At 36.6% G+C, this 15506-nt stretch overlaps 1 protein-coding gene across 7 annotated transcripts in view; it reads right to left on the reverse strand.

Annotated features, from left to right (window-relative positions):
- Nucleotides 1-15506, reverse strand: part of Enox2 (ecto-NOX disulfide-thiol exchanger 2) — a 322102-nt gene that overhangs the window by 290106 nt on the left and 16490 nt on the right. The gene's annotated exons all lie outside the window — the stretch shown is intronic.

A 15506-nucleotide genomic window follows, 5' to 3' on the forward strand; every position in this document is an offset into this window, starting at 1 on the left:
ACCTCATACCAGTCAGAATGGCTAAGGTCAAAAACTCAGGTGACAACAGATGCTGGTAAGGATGTGGAGAAAGAGGAACACTCCTCCATTGTTGGTGGGATTGCAAGCTGGTACAACCATTCTGGAAATCAATCTATTTCCCTGGAAAACTGGAAATAGTTCTACTTGAGGACCGAGCTATACTACTACTGGGCATATATCCAAAAGATGCTCCAATGTATATAACAAGGACACACGCTCCACTATGTCCATAGCAGCTTTATTTATAATATCCAGAAAATGTAAAGAAACCAGTTGTCCTTCAAAATAGGAATGGATACAGAAAATGTGGTACATTTACATAATGGAGTACTACTCAGCTATTAAAAACAATGACTTCATGAAATTCATAGGCAAATGGAGGGAACTAGAAAATATCATCCTGAGTGAGGTAACCCAATCACAAAAAACACACATGGTATACATTCACTGGTAAGTGGATATTAGCCCAAAAGCTCAGATTACCCAAGATACAATCAACAGACCATATGAAGCTCAAGAAGAAAGAAGACCAAAGTGTGGATGTTTCAGTCTTTGTTAGAAGGGGAACCAAATACTCACAGGAGGAAATACAGAGACAAAATGTAGAGCAGACACTGAAGGAAAGGCCATCCAGAGACTGGCCCACCTGGGGATCCAGCCCATATACATAGAGCCATCAAACCCAGGCAATATTGATGAAGCCAAGAAATGCATGATGACAGGAGCCTGATATAGCTGTCTCTTGAGAGGTTCTGACAGAGCATGACAAATATAGAGGCAGATGCTGACAGCCAACCATTGAACTAAGAACAGAGTTCTCATTGGAGAAGGTTGTGAAAGGATTGAATGAGCTGAATGGATTTGCAACCCCATAAGAACAACAGTATCAACCAACCAGAACCCCCAGCAATTAAACCACCATCCAAAGAGTACACACGGACAGACATGTGTAGCAGATGATGGCCTTATTGGGCAACAATGGATGGAGAAGCCCTTGGTCCTGCCAATGCCCCAGTATTGGGGAACGTCAGGGTGAGGAGGTGGGAAGGCGTAGGTGGGTGGGTTGGGGAACACCCTCATAGAAGCACGGGGAGGGGGGATGGGATAGGGTATTTATGGATGGGAAACTAGGAAACGAGATATCATTTGAAATGTAAATAAAAATATCTGATAAAAAAGAATCAAGGAAAAATGAATAAAACCAACTTAGAAGAAATGCACACTACCTTGACTGACTGAAAGTGCATAGCTGGTGAATGGTGCATGGAAATGGAAATTGAAATAGAGCAAGAATGATAGCCATAGTAAGGCAAAATAGAATTTATATTAAAAGCAATAAAAAGAAACTAGAACGTTTATTATGTAATGATAAAGGGCTTAATTTATCAAGGAGAAATAAAAGTAAATGTGTATATATACCTAAATCTGCCTATCTATCTATCTATCTATCTATCTATCTATCTATCTATCTATCTATCTATCTATCTATAGCAAATAGTAATGACAAAAAAAATGGTAGAATTGAACACAATATCTGGGGACCATCACTTCTTTAGCAATGAACATCCAGACAGAAAAATCAACAGAGAAACATCAGAGTTAAATTATACCCTCTCCAACACTGAAGAACACATTTTTTTTCAACACAGGGAACATAATCCAGAAGAGATCAGATGGTAGGAGCCAAAGCAATACTCAACAATTTCTTAAACACTGAGACATGCATTAGTTTGTACATAAAATCCCCCATACAGTTTTGTGGTGTATGTGTGTGTGTGTGTGTGTGTGTGTGTGTGTGTGTGGTGTTTGTGTGTGTGTGTCTGTGTGTGTGTCTGTGTGTGTATGTCTGTATGTGTGTGTCTCTGTGTGTGTCTGTGTGTGTATGTCTGTATGTGTGTGTCTCTGTGTGTATGTGTGTGTCTGTGTGTGTGTCTGTGTGTGTATGTCTGTATGTGTGTGTCTCTGTGTGTATGTGTGTGTCTGTGTGTGTATCTGTGTGTGTATGTCTGTGTGCATCTGTGTGTGTGTGTGTGTGTGTATGTGTGTGTGTGTGTGTGTATGTGTGTGAGAAAGAGAGACTTAGGGAAAGGAGGTCCAAAGTAGGAATCACTGATTCTATTAAGTATATTTCTGACTACAATGCAACAAATCTAGAACAAAGGAAAAACAGAAAACGTACAAATACATGTAAGGTAGACAACTTACTGAGGGAATGGCCAACCAATAACTGGCCCAATGTGAGACCCATCACATGCATAAGCACCAAGCCTTGATATTATTAATGATACTTTTGTTATTCTTGCAGAGAAGAGCCTAGCAAAACTGTCCTCTGAGAGGCTCTAACCAGCAGCTGACTCATATGGATGTAAACACCTACAGCTAAAGAATGGATGGTGCCTGTTCTTTGAAAAGAAATAGACATTCAATAGAAATTACTATTCAAACTAACAAAGTAAAGATTTATAGAAAACATTATAACTCACATCAGAGATTATTATTGCCAGCTATATGTCCACAAAGTTAATAATCTAGATAAATGAAAAAATTTCTTTCCTTATTTTTGTTGGATATATTTCTTTATTTACATTTCAAATGTTATTCCATTTCCCAGTTTCCTGTCCCTAAGCCCCTTATCCCCTCCCCCATAAAGTGCCCCCCATCTAATCCTCCCTACTGCCACTGCTCCTCCCCCAACATTCCCCTGCTCTAAGAACAAGAATTGACAAATGGGACTCCATAAAACTGCAAAGCTTCTGTAAGGCAAAGGACAAAAAATGTCTACATATACATACCTTAACAAGACTGAATCATAAAGAAACAGAAAGCCCAAATAGACTAGTCCCAAGTAATGTGACTGAGTTAGTAATGGAAAGTCACAATTAAAAGAAAGCCGAAGAGCAGCCACTGTCACAGCTGAATTCTGACAAATATCAAAGATATGATACTCATGCACTTTAATTTATTCCAAAACAAACAAAGGAGGAAGGGATACTTTTAAATACATTTTAGAAGGCTAACTCCCAATATGAAAACCAAAACTCAGTATAGATGTGGTTCTCTAAAAAGAAAAACCTTCCAGCTAGACAACTAAGGCCAGAGCCACAGATTTATGATTTAATTCATTGGAGATGTCTAAAATAGGCAAATTTATTGAAACACAGTGGGATAGCAATGAGATATAGAAGGTTGCAAGGTGATGGCTAAAGGGCATCAAGGTTTATGTACTTTGACGATATTGAAAATGTTCAAAAACTAGAGTTTGGGGGTCAGTGAAATGGCTTAGTTAGGTAAAGTAGTCTAGTGGAATGAGAGAACTCCTCAAAGTTGTCCTCTGTCTTCCATGCATGCACCATGGCATGCTCACACGTGTGTGTGCACATACAACACATAACACATACATGCAAATACATAACTGAAAATAATTGTGATGGTTAGATAACTATGAACACACTAAAGTTCTGATTGAATTATTTATTTAAAAATGGGTGAATTCTGTGGTATGTAAAAATTACCTCAATAAAACTTTTAACAACAAACAAAACTTGGGGTGCATATACATGATTCTTTGCTATCATTTGATAGAAGTCTTAGTGTTTTTTCCCTGTTGCTGTAAAGGCAACTTAAGGAGAAAGTGGCTTATTCTAGTCACAGTTCCAGAATATGTCCACCATTTCAGGGAAGTCAAGGCAGTAGGAATTTCCACAGTGAAAAGTAACGTGCATGCTACTACATAATTCCATTGCCCCACTCAGAGCGTTGGGGATCCCAGTTAGGGAAGGGTGACACCCACAGTGGGTAGGTCTTTCCAATTCGATGCAAGCAGTCTTTCCAACTCAATAAAGTAAATCATGGTAATGCCCTACAGGCAGGCTTAGAGATCCAACTTCCGAGTGATTCAAAAGTCTATCAAGCTGACAATGAACACTAACCATCACAAGGGGCTACCATATAGAAGCAGAGTTGTTTGCTTGGTGTGGTCCTAAGGAATGTGCGAAACAAGGCACAACAGAGCATCCAGTTCATATAGTATTTTGTGTAGTTTTTGCTAGCATGCCTAAGAAAAGGGGAAGATTTTGATTCATTTACATAAATGTTCAGTAACTGGAGACATTTAAAATTCAAATTTTTCATCTTCAAGTAGGGCGAACCCAATTATTGGTAGTTTCCAGACGTAAACATAGTTGACCAGTTAAGAATGGAGTAGATGGGTATATGTAACAGATTATGTATATATGTTGTATTAAAATTCATATTACAAAGTTTATCAAAACTTGTATCTATATTTTCCCCCATGTAGTAATTTCAACATTAGCCAAGATTCAATGAATACTTGCATATGTTCATATAAGTTGTAAATCACAATAATAATTTCTTATAAAATAAAAAAACTTGATCTTGTGGTTTAGGCCATCTCTAATCTACACAAGTTGTCTCTGGATCAGTCATTTCATAAAGATTGATTGTGTGTTAAATCGCAGTTACTTTTTGTCTGCAGCTTTAAGGGTAACATGAGTTTCATCAAGAAAAATATCCTACCCTGTACTTAAGACTAATAACAGTTAACAACTGCAAAGCACTGTGGATTGTGTCCTTTCTTTATACCAACTTCTGGCCTTTCCCCATATATGGAATATGCAGGCTGTTGATATTTATAAGTTAGTTCTAAAGCTCTAGAATGAACCATTTGGCTGGACATCTAAAATAGTTTGGCATAAAGCCATAAGAAACTGGCATTTGGTCATACTGCAATACTTCATTCTCTGTTGAGAACCTTAAGTTGAGATCATAAAGGGAAATCATTTGGCACTATGATCTAGACTTAAAACCTCATGGGGCAGCAGTCTCTTTTAAAAGTTCTTGAATTGCTCTCTATTGAGAGCATTCAAGTCCAGACACTATGAGAAATCTGGTTATGCATCTATCATGTTTTATAGTACTAATAGATAGTCTAATATTCTTGTAGGAAGCCTACCAATAGCACCTAAGGGATTAGAAAAGACCAACTAGCATCACGTTCTTCCTGTACCAAATTGGTCAAGGGGAGTCAACATACGTAGCAGGTGCTTACTGACAACTTAGGCATGCAAAAATACTCTGTATCAAAATTTTTAAATGAAACCATCCACAGTGAAATTGTACTCATGTTAACCTTGAGTTAGTTTCATGCCTTGGAACTGTGTTCTAATGTTTTGACACAGCCCTTTGCTTATTTCCAGTAATAAATCCCTGTGGAGAACGTCCAAGAAGGGCACTGCCTTAGATCATATTTCATGCTAGAGTGAAGATCTTCTCTACAGCTTATCTCCATGAGAGGCCAGCCAAAAAGAATGTTCTGCAGAATTTGTTGCTAGGCTAGTATTCTTTTCATATTAAATACATGCAATTTTTCAGATTTTAACTGATAAATTAAAAGATATAGATGTTACTGTTCACCACAGGTATACATTATGTAACATTTATATCAGAATAGATATATTTGGCTCCTCAAACATTTACTACTTCTCTCTGTAAAAAGAAATCCCCAATGCTTTCTTGTAGGTATACGAAACATATAGAGCATAACTCATATACTCTTTCCCTACCGTGCAACAGTACCACAGAAGGCATCTCCGTGTATGAGTGTTAATTCTGGTATTTTCAGTGCTTTGTAGGACTCTTCTTCAAGGGTTGGGGATAGAAACCAGGGCTGCTTGCACACATGCTAGTCAAGCACTCTAGTAGTGAACCACACTGTCAGCCCCTAGATATAAATACTCACGAAAAATTATGCCTTCCTCACTTCAGTCCCAAACTATTTGTTTCCTTTTTATTAAAAACGTCATGAGTAGGGCACTCAGAGAACACTACTGAGAGGGAAAGATATTATTGTAATACCAGGCTTATTTTCCCAATGATCATATTTCTGACCAAGCTCATCCCCTTTGTGCCAGATTGTACTCGTTACTGCTCACACCATTCAAAATAGCCATGAGTGCCAATATTCATGAATTACTCAAGCTATCTTTATTGTGTTTACTTTGTGTCCTACCCTCATAACCCACTCTCCACAAATCCCTGAAGCATTCCAATTGCTTTTCTTCCATTTCAAGAATCACAACTGTAGAGAAAGCAAACTCCAGCATGGTCTTATTACAGTTTAAAATGGGATTCGCATTACTTGGATCTAAGAAGTTGTCTTAAATCCAAGAATGGCCATGTCACTTATTCAAAACTCTACTGGCTTTTAAACTGCTATATCACATTACATACCTCTAATATACTAAGCCTGTCACCCACAGAGTTATAAAAGCCTAAAACAAATTTACTTTTAATGACCTGTTTGAAATCAATTCATTCAATATTTAATAATCATGATAAAAATGTAACATAGAAGCAAAGAAGAAAATCTTTTCCAGAGTAGTCAACTTACTAATCTGAATATTATTAGCTTTATTAAATATGCACTGTCATAATTGTTTTACATTCTTCTCATTCTGTATCACAAATGGAGGTGAATTAGGATTATACAACTTCCACTAAGTAAGCTGGGCAAATTTCGATGACTCGGTCAAGTATGTAAAAGCTGATGTTCTTCATACCTCTTCTGCGTCCAAACCCACAGGTGACAGGGTTTAAGACAATGCCAACGATGAAAATGCCAACGATATTTGGTGAGAAGAGCCAGGAGTATAGGGCAGAGGAGTGGCAATGGGAGAATATATAAAGAATCTAAACACATTCTTTACAACTCTCAGAGGCACCGACTGGCCACATCCCAATTCTGGTCTAGTAGAATTATGGGCTATTTTCTTTACATTTCTCACTTTCACGGATCTGAGATTTTTTCAAGAGAACACCTTAACGCTGATAACGCTCTTCCCCTCCTCCTCCTCCTCCTCCCCACCCTCCTCCTCCCCCACTTCTCCTCCTCCTCATGTTCGACACAGAACGAAGGAGCACAACCATTCACAATTACACAGGAGTTCTACAAGAACGCAGACTTTGCAGTTTAAAACCAGAGCTGTAAACAGAGCTATTGTTATAGCAACCTAGAATGAGAAGAACAACTAACACTTGTTGGGGATGCTGGGGAGTAAATAAAAATAATTTACGAAAGAATCCTAACAAAGTCCTACAGTATACCTTTAAGACACATTTCTCATAAACTTCAATAATGAAGGGGCTTGATCATACAGAACTTCTGTTACTGAAAACACAAATGTCTCAATTTCTTAATATAGTTTCTTTTCTTAGTCTCCAAAACTTAGGGCTGTTTTATAAAGGAAGGGAGAGAGAACGGGTTAAACTTTTCCTTTAGAATCAAATGTATTTTGACTTTACATATTTCTCAAAACTGTAGCTGAGTTACACTCTTTTTAGTCCTAAAAACAAAAGAACTTATTTTCTGAGTGCTGCAGGGGGGTCTTTGGCAATGCTTAAAAGCTTTAAGAAAAACTAGTTTGAACTCCCCTAGGCAACCCAGTGAGGATAGATACAACAGTGAATTCTGGGAATGAATTTAAATGATACAAAAAAGAGGAGGGTTTCTTCTGTTCATTGAAAACTGAAAGCCTACAAAGAAAGTGAGGAACGCCAAGGGAAGGAATGGGAATTTCAGGATGTGCATATCTTTTAGCATTTGAAAAGAACACGAAGAACTAGGATCCAGGCAACATAGGGCGGGTCAAGAAGTCATAATTATCACCATATAGATAAGCAGACAGAGATCTTTAAGTATATTACCATGTGTTTTTTTCATAATACTATAGACTTTGAACCTGGGCTTTTTTAAAGCCACCAAGAACAAATAATAAGCATGAGCTCACATAATAATAAAAGCAGAGGTAGCATGTCTGTGTTCAGTCCACAGTGTATTTCTCATTCAAAGGCTTCCAAACTTTTAATGTTCTTTTAAGTAGTGAAATGATCTGGAAAGGGCATAACATGTTCAAGGAAGACTTGTCAGAGGAAGAAATGGAACCAGGAAAGTAGTGAGTCATGAGTGTCTGAAGGGTGGAATAATCTAACAGAGGAACCTGAAAAGGTCTATGAGAGCTAAAATGCATGCAAGTATCCATGATCTAAGCACTGTAGCTAGGAGCTCTTTCTTCTGATTAACTACACTTTAGTTTAGAAATCAAGCCAGAACTCAACAGCACCCAGTATGATGAGAAAAACAGTACTGATGAGAAATGCAGTGTAGCTCTCATTTAAATTTAATTGAGATCATAATTTGTAAATCACTTCTGAGAATAAGTCATTTTAGGCCATGTTTAAAATTTAAATTATCCATCAAAAGAAATGCAATTCCCTATATGTCAAAGGAGTCCCTGTTTGATTTGCCTTTGATACAATCATCACTGATACCATCACCAAGGCTTTTCCAATTGCACTCCTAATAGTGTATCCAACAACTAAAATCCAATAAAAGAACGCATTCAGTTGAAACAGCCATCTTTCCAAGCTTACACGCCACATTTCCCTAGTGGCTACTGTGTTAGAAGGAGATAGGTCAGAATATTTTATCATCATAAATAGATTTCTCAGATAGTACTGGGTTAACTATCAGAAGGATAAGGCTTATACAATGATAGAACCAAAACTCAAACTATCTCAATTGCAAGTTTAAATAGTGTTCATACCATAGAAAGTACAGATCTGCACTTAACATTTTATGTTTTACTTTGAAAGTGTTTATCACAAGTCAATTGTGCAGAAGAATAATTTGAGGGGTTTTATTAAATGGTTATTACTAAAAAAAAGTTAGGTCTGGATCCAGGAATGTGCATTTAAAACATGTTCTAGATAATGCAGTCACAGATAGTTCCTAAACTATATTTTAAATAAATGTTATGATTGTGCATCAAATTATTTCAGTTAATTTTAACAACTGATAAATGGATAAAGAAAATATGGTACTAATATACAATGAAATATTATTCAGCCACAAAGAAGAAAAATGTTCTCATTTCCAATAATATGAATGAATGATGAATGGAATTTTTGTTAGTCATAAAAATCAAGACATAGAAAGACAAACACTGCACAATCTAATTTGTATGCACAATCTCATTTGTATGCCGATAATAATTTATTTAACTGAAGTTTAGAATGGAATGTTGGTTACAAAGGCTTCTCAGAAGAGCGGAGGAAGGGCAGAGTGGGTAGAGGTTGATCAGTGTTATAAGTAGAGATAAAGACACTTGGTGTATTATTTCATAATAAAGAAGTCAAAGACAACAGCTATGAGTTGTATATCTAAAATGTCTGGAAGGAAACAATTGATGGAGTTTTCACCATCAAGAAATGATAAATGAGTTGGGCCTGGAGGCCAAACCTATAATCCCAACCCTTGGGAGGCTGACACAAGAAAATAATGAGGGGGAAGTCACTCTGGACTGCATAGAGAGTTACACACCAACCTGGACTATATTGCAACCCACTTTCCCCTCTGACCAAGTGAAAAGAAATGATGTTTGTGGGGAAAGATATACTTAACCTAATTTGAACATTACAAAATATATGGATATGTTAACATTAATTTACATAGCACCCCATTAGTTGGTAACATTTTTGGTTTTTTATGTACTAGTTTAGAAATAAATGTACGGGCAATGATGATGCATACCTTTAAAAATAAATGCAATTTAAATTTTAAAAGTTTTGCCTAACATAGTACCATGGAGAAAAATCCAATTATCATTATATATACATGTATGTGTATATGTATATGTGTATATATGTGTCCGTATTTGTCAGTTTCTATAAATATATAAATATATATACTGATTTGTTTTCTTGAATATATACTATATAATATTTATATATTTATATATGTATATATATATATATATATAAAATAGACTTTCTATGTAAAATTACTAAGTGTTCTCCAAAAACATTGAAGGCACAGTGGATCTGTGCAAAGATTATGTATAGATAAGAAAAAATAAAGCATTAGGAATAAATCTGTTGAACAGAATATTCTAGAATATCTGTGCAAAGTAGAAACATCTATCTACCCAAAATATATACCTATACAACAGAGAGTCTGGACTCTGAAATGATTCTGAAACTTGAACTAGTAGGAGAGGAGGAAAACCTTGGTGCAGCTGCAGATGGCCTAATATTATATGTCAATGCTTACGTGTGAGACACTAGACTGTTCTAAAGATGGGTAAAAATACAGCTAATGGCTTCAAGAACTCAGTCTACCAGGGGAAGACAGAGCAAAGATAAGCATTATAATTCAATAGCAGGTGTGATTTGAGCTGAATCTTAAGTGTCAAGTGATTGTAACATTGCTGGAGATGTGGAAAGGTGTCATTTAAATGTGGAGAACAGCGTGGAGGAAGCACAGGTGCTTTAAAATATGGAGTGTACCCAGCGACCCAGAAAGAAAGAAAGAAATAGGGTATACATAGAGTTGGATGTGCCTAGAGATTGTCTGAAATGTCTCTTTGGTTAAAGAAAAAAATTATTTAGCAAAAAAATTGAGATGCAAAGTGATAGTATAAGTATTATATACATCTATACACACACACACACACACATATATATATATATATATATATATATATATATATATATAATATCATATCTGGACAGAATAGGTAGTGCGACAGGTAGAAGAAGCTGAGACGATGTGCTATGATTGTTCACTTGGCTGCATGGAAGAAAAATTAAACTCCTTGGCAATGGTTCTTGTTGCAAAAAAGCTAAATATTAAGAGAAAAACAACAGAATATGAATGATTTTCTAAAACAAAGCTGAAAATCTGAAGAAACAACCTGAACAGTGACAGCATTTAGAAACTCCTGGGAGTTCAGTGATCCTTTGTGACTCTGTCAATAAAGAGTATCTATGACAGGGATCAAAAAGAAAGTAAAAATGTTTTCAATGGTCTGGTGAGCAGATGGCTCTACACTGCCTAGGCCTTCTGGAGTCATGGGCAATTGAATACCAGCTTTTGACTGCACACTAGTGCACACAGCTTCTTCAGTGAAGTATACTTAGACTCTTCACAGATTGCATGTGGTTAACAACAAGCATTCTGGGCCAAACTTTCCGTGAAAAAATCTTGAGGCGATATAGTATATGTGGTAGTGCCTACATGATAAAAAACCAGTACTTAAGAAGGAGGAAGCAGAAGGATTTAAGATCTTGGCTAGTCTGTGTTACATAGAAGATCTGAAACAGGTGTGAAGTACATAGTAAGACAACATCTCAAACAAGAGCAATTAAAAAAAAAACAAAACAACAACTCACTTATGATGTCTAGTAATTTTAAGACTTACTAAGCAGGTTACTTAAAAGACTGTACTGGGTTACGTTCAATTCAGTTGTTTGCCAAAGGAATCGCATGCAAGTCCCCAAACAAGCCAGGAGTAAAAGAAAAGAAAAAAAATAGGTATGTGTCTCAGTTTTTTTAAACATTGGAATGGAAATATTACTATCTAGCTAATTCAAGTATTGCAAAGGTTTATTACTGGCCTCATACATATAATGAATTTATTTAAAACAATAGCCTGATACACAGTAATCATTCAAAAATGTCTATGCATGAGTGGAGATCCCACTTAACTGTACAGTGCACAGAAATCCTTTAAATTAAAAGGTACAAGTGCTATATAACTAGGCTGTCATTAATCCTGTTTAGCATCCCAAGAATCATCGGTAGTATATATATGGTCCTGCATAAAGAGCATGCTTTGATTATTATTCATTTTTAAATTATTTTTACTTTTTTGGGGGGGGATGTGCCCCATGGAAATAGGTGCAGGAACTGGTTCTCTCCTTCCATCATGTGAGTCCTAGGGATCAAACTCAAGTCACCAGGCCTCGTGACAAGCACCTTCACCTGGTGAGTCAGCTTGTCAGCCCTTGAGTATTATTCTTAATGAGTATATTAAGTCATTTTCTAAAAATTAGTAATTACAATCTGTAAGTATTCACAGTGTTCTTCTTGAGTGAGCTAGGCCTGCACTTTAGTTCATTAAAACACACTTAACAAGCGTACTGAAGTAATCCGGCACAACCCAGCTGTACGATCCTGCAGAGCTGAAGTCACAAATCTGACTTTCTAGTTTTTCTGGGGCTCAGTGCAGGGACATGAATATTATACAGATCAAAGGTTCTTTTTCCTTCACCAATAAAAAAAAATGTCGATTTCTTTTAAAAGCCTCCAATAAGCTCTTTTTTATTTAAATTCAGTGGGCTCATTTCCACAAAAAGGAATCAGTAGGTGTTGGGGGTAGGGAAAAGGGGTATTGTTCAGAGCTTCTAACTGCACAAGAGATTTTCCACTAAAAATCAAGATTTTTTTAATATGGAGCTTCCAATTATATGCCTAAGATTTCCCAACTCTCCATTCTGTAATCTTGACCTAGTCCCCTACATTTCCTCCTTTATAAACTACCAAATCTCATTCATATATTCCTCCTTTCCTTTAACCAACCAGGACAAACATCAAGGACATAATCTTGGATGAAGATAAATTCTAACCACACAGTGACGGAAGCAATATAGTCATTGTCATCTTTGTATGCCATTTTTCTAAAAGTTGAATGACATGTCATAACAATAGTTGTCTTACATCTAATTCATTTTCTTTCCTCTTGTTTTGATTAGCCTTGAGTAAGGGTCTCACTCTGTATTACTAGCTAACCTTGAACTTTTGGTGACCCTCTGCCCCTGCCCCTACCCCTGCCCCTGCCCTTGCCCCTGCCCCTGCCTCTGGGGTGCAGGGATTGCAAGTGTGTGCCACCTGGTCTGACTCATTTCCTTAATAACATTGCTGAATACTGTTAAATGTGGGAAAATTGTGTATGGCGTAAGTGCACAGTCATTTCCCTAGTACATGGGATCTTCAATAAGCTGATGTAAGAACAATCCCTTGAATAATGTCTCCTGAAAGGGTTTTTAAAAAAGTTTGATCAGAGAGCTATAGTATGAATTACTTAATGTTGGGTCCCTCTGCTGAATTTCTAACAAATCTTTAAACAGCATCATTCCCTTCTTTGGTGGTACACAAAGTATAACTGTTCACTGCAAAAAGCAAATTAAAAAGCTAGGCAGACTGACAAATGAGGAGTGAAGAATGAAGGAAGGAAGGGAGGAAGAAAGAGGAGAATGGAGGGAGGAAGGGAGAATGAGCTACATATATTATCTGTACAAAAAATATATTCTAATTTTGAAATCGTTCATAGCCAGGATACACATTCACAGCCATTCACATTCACATTCATAGCCAGGACATTTAAAAATATACACACACTTATGAAAACCAAAAGCCCACTGAGCAAAATATTACAACAAATTATTTTTTAGATGGAAAAACATTTTACCTTAACCTTTAACTTAGACAAGAATTTAACCTTTAACTTAGGCAAGAATTTGATTCCTCAAAATTATAAATTTTTACTTTCATTTATATTGCTATATAATCCATCAAACACTAACTAGTGTGTGATCAAAACATAGATTATTTCTGTAAATAACTAAACATAGTTTTCCCAACTAGTTGCATATGTTCAATTTACTTGGGACCCATTATCTACAAGAGGTGTGTGGTATAAGAGAGAAAAAATAAACACAGGTTTTTTAATCACATGACTTAACCTGTGAGTTCAGGCTCTGGCACTGACTAGGTATAAGACCTTTATACTCTGAGGCTCAGGCTGAGGCTAGCTGCTTATTCTCTGAGTCTCGGTTTTCTTACCTACAAAATACAGATCTCCTAGCCACTATTGCCACATAAGATTGTTAAGATCTCCAACTGAGAGTATGAGCTATTCATGGTAGAAATGCTTTACACATCCACTGTGATCCAACAGCTGTATTGCAAGTACAACTTTAACAGAATAAAACCCTTAAAGAATTAAACATATCAATTACTGACAGGCAAATAAAATGTTATCATTAAGGCCACCTGATTGAATTTGAGATGTTCACGTGCTCACTTCAGTGGAGACATGACAAAAGGATGTCACCGTGTCTTTTCATGTAAACAGTGTATTAGCAAAGAGAAGTGCTTCCCAGATGCAGTAATTCCAGGAGCATAACAAAGTCCAGTTTTCACTGCAGACATCTAGACCAGTATTACCAACACACAGGAAACCTCTAGGTATTGAACAAAGTGATGTTTTCTGTGAGAATATATCTATTTAATTTATTAAAAATGATATAATAAAAAATGGGACAAGTCTGGATTTAACCAGAGGAAGGAGTACAAGCTCAGCAACTTCGCACATTAAAATGTACAGATAAGCTCTTTGGGAGTCATACCTGCATTGGTATATGGAGAAAACATCTAACAAGCACAACTTTCCAACACTTAGAGAAACACACCAACTGATAACCCTGGAAGGAAACCAAAGCCATAAATTCAAAGAAATGGGCTGCAGGGAGACTACACAAACCTGCTGTTGCTTTAATTGCAGACAATTCAATTCAGCAGCTGTTGGTCCAGGCACTAAGTCAGGTTCACTGTATGCTCTTCAATGCACCCTTGAAATACAGTCTCTCATTCCCTTTGCTACATCATCTGCATGCTGCCCAATTAATGAGGGGTGAAATCAAATGTCAAACCACGCATCAAAACACAATATGATCTGTTAGCTTTTCAGCACGTGAGCACATTCTTTTAAGAATGAACCAAGAATGTAGGTGAAAGTCCTTGACAGTAAATGATATCCTAAGTTATCAAAAATCGTGGCAAGAGGAACTAAGTAAGCTTCTGCTCTGCTCAGTGGGAAAGTGAAACTTTCTCAAGGTTTCTGATTTGCTATATAGTAACCCTTTAAAGGAACAGGCATAAGTGTCTAACTAGAGCCCAAAAGTGCATTAGTATACACCAATATCTTTCTGAACGCTTAAGCAAATACTTAAAGGACCATTTTAGATCTGATGATACGTTACAATACTGTGTCATAGGAATGCATTTTTACCCTTGCTGTTTCCAGCACTTTTTGGTTTCTACCAGAATAAACAACAACAATACACGATATTCATCACCCTGAGTTCAATACTGAAAGGAAAATAAATTGGTGTAAAAGATGTACCCTGGAATGCTCCCCATTAGAAGTTTCCTCACTCTTAAGTACATGGAAATCCATACAACCAATTAACAAATACAGCAGCTTAAAACTCAAGAGAAAAGCAACATACTGAGAGTTTAAAAATTGCTTTTTTCCTTCCAAAACACTGTTTTGTGTGCAAACACTGTAGGCATTATCACATACTACCAGTTGCAGACGTAAGACTTGAGAAATTCAATACAAGAACACAGCAGAGTAGCATGCACAATTAAGAGATCGCGACTACCAATTTAACAGAAACCCCAGATTTCACACAACAATCTACCACACACATAGCTAGGGACAGGCGAGTTTTAGGCAGCTTTTTTGTTTAGCTTATTAGAAGCCCATTTGTCTTTCAGTCCAAAAGAACAGGAAGCAAAAGAAAAGAAAGAAATTCACTTTGAAACCACAGGGAAATTTCAGAGA

This window comes from Rattus norvegicus, chromosome X (genome assembly GCF_036323735.1).
Source record: "Rattus norvegicus strain BN/NHsdMcwi chromosome X, GRCr8, whole genome shotgun sequence".
NCBI lineage: Eukaryota > Metazoa > Chordata > Mammalia > Rodentia > Muridae > Rattus > Rattus norvegicus.